This window comes from Penaeus chinensis, chromosome 37 (genome assembly GCF_019202785.1).
Source record: "Penaeus chinensis breed Huanghai No. 1 chromosome 37, ASM1920278v2, whole genome shotgun sequence".
NCBI classification, from domain to species: domain Eukaryota; kingdom Metazoa; phylum Arthropoda; class Malacostraca; order Decapoda; family Penaeidae; genus Penaeus; species Penaeus chinensis.
Window position 1 is genome coordinate 21,355 of NC_061855.1, and position 6,640 is coordinate 27,994.

The following is a 6,640-nucleotide window of genomic DNA, read 5'->3' on the forward strand; positions in this document are numbered from 1 at the left end:
CACACTCACCTTGATTCCTCTGTTGCATCGGTTACTCGTGACATTCCTCAGGACTCTTGGTATGGCTGCTCAAATGGCCTCGCTTTCTGCTCACTCCGTGCTGACCGCCGTCACCAGCGTCGCCTCTGCAGGACAAGTGAACATCGTGGCTTATATATACATGCATATCTATCTATCTATCTATCTATATATATATATATATATATATATACATAAATACAATGTACACAGGTGTTGGAGAAGTGAAAACCAGATCCAACACAAACTGAATAATAATAATAATAATAATAACAATAATAAAATATATTATAATAAACTATCAATGCTGCTGCTGCTGATGTTGATGATAATGATAACATTAATAATAATGATAATAATAGTAATGATAATAGTAATGATAATCATAATAATAATAATAATAATAATAGTAATAATAATAGTAATAATGATAATGATAATAATAATAATAATATTAATAATAGTAATAATTACAACAATGATAAAATAGTAATGATAATAATGATAATGATAATAATAATAATAGTAATGATAATAATAATAATGATAATAATGATAATAATGAAAATAAAAATAGTTATAATAGTAATAATAATTATAATGATAGAACTAAAATATTACTTATAATAGTTATAATAATAAGGATAATCACAATAATGCTGACATTAACAACAATAATAATAATGATAAGAACAATAGTAATAATGATAATGATTATGATAACAATAATAACGATAATAACAATACTATCTACAATTACTACCACCTTTATTACTACTACTACTAATAATAATAACAATAATAATGATAATAAAGAAATAAGAATAATGATAACAACTACAACAATAAAAATATGATAATAACAATAAGGATAATAGTGATAGTGATGATATCAGTAATAGTAATGGTTGTGAGAATGATGATGATAATAATGATCCTTATTACCATAAAATTGATTATATCAATAACAAACTGGGTTCGAGTTGTGGTCAGGGAGTGTTGTTATTTATTTAATAAAGACTAATTATCATTATGACTATCAACTGCTCTTATTATCATTATCATAAATATTCCCATTATTAGCATTGTTTTTATCGCTATCAATATTATCATTGTTGGTTATTATTCAGATTGTCTCTACTCTCATTATCGCTGATACAATTTACCAATGAAAAATTCGAGAAAATATTAATCAAAGTCAAAATATAGGTTTTCCTTTGTGAATGATCAAATTAGAGAAAATAGCAATCAAAGTTTTATGTCCCAATATAGATTTTCCTTTGTGAATTATCAAATTATCAAAGTTTTATATTCTAGTATAGATGTTTCTCTGTAAATTGTCAAATTTAGTCAACGTTTTAGTATCAGAGATTAACATGACACACGATAAATGCGTTTAGCAGAAAACATTTAGCAATAGTTTTATAATTGTGTATTTCACGTCTCAAGATTCCTGTTTTCTCGTTCTTTCTATCTAGTCAAGAAAGAAAGAAAGAGGAGAAGGAGAAGGAGAAGAGCAAGAACAAGAATAAGGAGAAGTGGAAGGAGAAGGAGAAGAGCAAGAACAAGAATAATAACAAGAAGGAGGAGAAAGAGAAGGTGGAGAAGAAGAAGAAGAAGAAGAAGAAAATAAATAATAATAATAAGAATAATAAGAAGAAGAAGAATGAAAAGGAGTAGAAAAAGAATGGAAAAGAGAAAAAAAAGAAGAAAAAAAGAGAAGGAGAAGGAAAAGGAGAAGAAGGAAAAAGAAGAAGGAAAAAAAGAAGAAGGAAAAGGAGAAGAAGGAAAAGGGAGAAGGAGAAAGAAAAAGAGGAAGGAGAAGGGGTGTTGGGAGGAAGAGGAGGAGAAGGAGGAGGAAGGAGGAGGGTTAGTGGGAGGAAGAGGAGGAGAAGGAGGAAGAAGGAGGAGGGTTAGTGGGAGGAGGAGGGGTGGTGGGAAGAGAAGGGGGAGGAAGGAGGAGGGAGGAGGAAGGGTGGTGGGAGGAGGAGGAGGAAGGAGGAGGGTTGGTGAAAAGAGGAGGAGGAGAAGGAGGAGGAGGGTTAGTGGGAGGAGGAGGAGGAGGAGGAGAAGGAGAAGGAAGGAGGAGGGTGGTAGGAGAAAGAGGAGGAGAATTAGGAGGAGGGGTGGTGGGAGAGGGAAGAGGAGAAGGAGGAGGGCCAATGAAAGGAGTAGGAGGAGGAGGAGGAGGAGGAAGGAGGAGGGTTAGTGGGAGGAGGAGGAGGGGTGGTGGACCGACATTCAGTAAGATAGGAAACAAATGATTTTATAATAACCTCCTTCTCTTTTATTAAATTAAACATCCGGAGAGATCTATCGGATCTGACTAAGTACGGTGGTGGTTGTGCCGCCGCCGTCATCATCTTTGACGACAGCGTTGCCTCGTCTTTTTTAGTACCATTAGAATTCTCCCCACTTTCTTTATTCTTCATAATCATAGTGGGATTGTCAATCAGATATATGTAAGCGAGGACCGAAATAAAGATCCTGATCGATAATTCTATCGGCATTTCGAAACGGTATGTCGTCCCCCAACCTTAACAATAGTTTTCGCTTCCAATCTTCATCTAATGCAAGCATTGTTTTTTTGTTTTTTTTATTTTTAACACCTCAAAACTCCACGTGTTTTCAACATTTTAAAATAAAGACGTTATCCATTTACTCCACATATTACAATCTTTGACAGAAATAGTTCCTATACTAGTCACAATTTTAGTATTAGTAATAGTGAGTGTGGAAACCGTTTTGTACCACGAAATAAGGTGTTTACTGTGACCCGGTAGCATTAAATTTCTCGTACCTTTTGTATCAATCTTAAAGTATTTAATCTTTTTAGAAATAAATATCGATATTCTCTCTTTGATATTGGGATGTGAGAGTTTTAACATATCTAGGGCCAGTGCGTATCCACTCAATAGACCCACTGCAGATTTATCATTCAAGTTAGTATGGTAATGGTGACGGCGATTGAGTCCCATAGGGACTCTTTAAGCCCTTTAGAGTTACATTGGTAAGAAAGGCGACATCAAAGAGTTTTTTGTCGCTAATGATTTCCCAGTAATCGTTTACCTAGATTTCTAAGTATTCGATTACATAGATTTCTCAGTACAGTACCTAAATTTCTCCCTACATTCCTCTTCATTGTAAACATGATTATGCATATTATTGTGTCAACGTATATTAAAATGCTGAGGAAAATATTTATCTCAGTAATCGATTACCTAGATTTCTCAGTAATCGATTACCTAGATTTCCAAGTAATGGATTACCTAGATTTCTCAGTAATCGATTACCTAGATTTCTCAGTAATCGATTACCTAGATTTCTTAGTAATCGTTTACCAGGATTTCTCAGTAATCGATTACCTAGATTTCTCAGTAATCGATTACTTAGATTTCTCAGTAATCGATTACCTAGATTTCTCAGTAATCGATTACCTAGATTTCTCAGTAATCGATTACCTAGATTTCCCAGTAATCGATTACCTAGATTTCTCAGTAATTTGTTACCTAGATTTCTCAGTAATCGATTACATAGATTTCTTAGTAATCGATTACCTAGAATTCTCAGTAATCGATTACCTAGATTTCTCAGTAATCGATTACCTAGATTTCTCAGTAATCGATTACCTAGATTTCTCAATAATCGATTACCTAGATTTCTCAGTAATCGATTACCTAGATTTCTCAGTAATCGATTACCAAGATTTCCAATTAATCGATTACCTAGATTTCTCAGTAATCGATTACCTAGATTTCTCAGTAATCGATTACCTAGATTTCTTAGTAATCGATTACCAGGATTTCTCAGTAATCGATTACCTAGATTTCTCAGTACTCGATTACTTAGATTTCTCAGTAATCGATTACCTAGATTTCTCAGTAATCGATTACTTAGATTTCTCAGTAATCGATTACCTAGATTTCTCAGTAATCGATTACCTAGATTTCTCAGTAATCGATTACCTAGATTTCCCAGTAATCGATTACCTAGATTTCTCAGTAATTGATTACCTAGATTTCTCAGTAATCGATTACGTAGATTTCTTAGTAATCGATTACCTAGATTTCTCAGTAATCGATTACCTAGATTTCACAGTAATCGATTACCTAGATTTCTCAGTAATCGATTACCTAGATTTCTCAATTATCGATTACCTAGATTTCTCAGTAATCGATTACCTAGATTTCTCAGTAATCGATTACCAAGATTTCCAATTAATCGATTACCAAGATTTCCCAGTAATCGATTACCTAGATTTTTCAGAAATCGATTACATAGATTTCTCAGTAATCGATTACCTAGATTTCTCTTTAATCGATTACCTAGATTTCTCAGTAATCGATTACCTAGATTTCTCAGTAATCGATTACCTAGATTTCCCGGTAATCGATTACCTAAATTTCTCAATAATCGATTACCTAGATTTCTCGGTAATCGATTACCTAGATTTCTCGGTAATCGATTACCTAGATTTCCCGGTAATCGATTACCTAGATTTCCCGGTAATCGATTACCTAGATTTCTCAGTAATCGATTACCTAGATTTCACAGTAATCGATTACCTAGATTTCTCAGTAATCGATTACCTAGATTTCTCAGTAATCGATTACCTAGATTTCTCAGTAATCGATTACCTAGATTTCTCAGTAATCGATTACCTAGATTTCTCAGTAATCGATTACCTAGATTTCTCAGTAATCGATTACCTAGATTTCTCAGTAATCGATTACCTAGATTTCTCAGTAATCGATTACCTAGATTTCTCAGTAATCGATTACCTAGATTTCTCAGTAATCGATTACCTAGATTTCTCAGTAATCGATTACCTAGATTTCTCAGTAATCGATTACCTAGATTTCTCAGTAATCGATTACCTAGATTTCTCTTTAATCGATTACCTAGATTTCTCAGTAATCGATTACCTAGATTTCTCGGTAATCGATTACCTAGATTTCTCGGTAATCGATTACCTAGATTTCACGGTAATCGATTACCTAGATTTCTCGGTAATCGATTACTTAGATTTCTCGGTAATCGTTTACCTAGATTTCTCGGTAATCGATTATCTAGATTTCTTGGTAATTGACTACCGAGATTTCTCGGTAATTGATTACCTAGACTTTTCAGTAATCGATTACCTAGATTTCTCGGTAATCGATTACCTAGATTTCTCAGTAATCGATTACCTAGATTTCTCAGTAATCGATTACCTAGATTTCTCAGTACTCGATTCCCTAGATTTCTCAGTAATCCATTACCTAGATTTCCCAGTAATCGATTACCTAGATTTCCCAGTAATCGATTACCTAAATTTCCCAGTAATTGATTACCTAAATTTCTCCCTACATTCCTCTTCATTGTAAATATGATTATTCACATTATTGTGTCAACGTATATAAAAATGCTGAGGAAAATTATCTCAGTAATCGATTAACAAGACTTCTCAGTAATCGATTACCTAGATTTCTCAGTAATCGATTACCTAGATTTCTTAGTAATCGATTACCTAGATTTATCTAAAATCGATTACTTAGATTTCTCAGTAAATGATTACGTAGATTTCCCAGTAATCGATTACCTAAATTTCCCAGTAATCGATTACCTAAATTTCTCCCTACATTCCTCTTCATTGTAAACATGATTATTCATATCATTGTGTCAACGTATATTAAAATGCTGAGGAAAATATTTATCTCAGTAATCGATTCTCTAGATTTCTCAGTAATCGATTACCTAGATTTCTCAGTAATCGATTACCTAGATTTATAAGTAATCGATTACCTAAATTTCTCAGTAATCGATTACGTAGATTTCTCAGTAATCGATTACCTAGATTTCTCAGTAGTCGATTACCTAAATTTCTCAGTAATCAATTACATAGATTTCCTCTTAAATCGATTACCGAGAAATCTAGGTAATCGATTACCTAGATTTCTCAGTAATCGATTACCTAGATTTCTCGGTAATCGATTAACTTGATTTCCTGGTAATCGATTACCTAGATTTCTTGGTAATCGATTACTTAGATTTCTCGGTAATCGATTACCTAGATTTCTCGGTAATCGATTACCTAGATTTCTCGGTAATCGATTACCTAGATTTCTCGGTAATTGATTACATAGATTTTTCAGTAATCGATTACCTAGATTTCTCGGTAATCGATTACCTAGATTTCTCAGTAATCGATTACCTAGATTTCTCAGTAATCGATTACCTAGATTTCTCAGTAATCGATTACCTAGATTTCTCAGTAATCGATTACCTAGATTTCCCAGTAATCGATTACCTAAATTTCCCAGTAATCGATTACCTAACCTTTTCCCTACATTCCTCTTAATTGTAAACATGTTATTCATATTATTGTGTAATCGATTACCTAGATTTCTCGGTAATCGATTATCTAGATTTCTCAGTAATCGATTACCTAATTTTCTAAGTAATCAATTACCTAGATTTCCCGGTAATCGATTACCTAGATTTCTCGGTAATCGATTACATAGATTTTTCGGTAATCGATTACCTAGATTTCTCGGTAATCAATTACTTAGATTTCTTGGTAATCGATTACCTAGATTTCTCGGTAATCGATTACCTAGATTTCTCAGTAATCGATTACCTA

General features: G+C 33.1%; 1 long non-coding RNA gene across 2 annotated transcripts; it reads right to left on the reverse strand.

The window, feature by feature from the left end:
• Positions 1–3,194: 3,194 nt before the first annotated feature.
• Positions 3,195–3,719, reverse strand: LOC125045748. Of its 2 annotated transcripts, none has more exons than XR_007116585.1 (2): positions 3,648–3,719; positions 3,195–3,263 (listed from the first exon to the last, which is right to left on the reverse strand). It is a non-coding gene; the product is annotated as an uncharacterized LOC125045748 (long non-coding RNA). The 2 variants fall into 2 exon arrangements; XR_007116584.1 differs by lacking the exon at positions 3,648–3,719 and adding an exon at positions 3,624–3,643.
• Between the last annotated feature and the right edge of the window lie 2,921 nt (positions 3,720–6,640).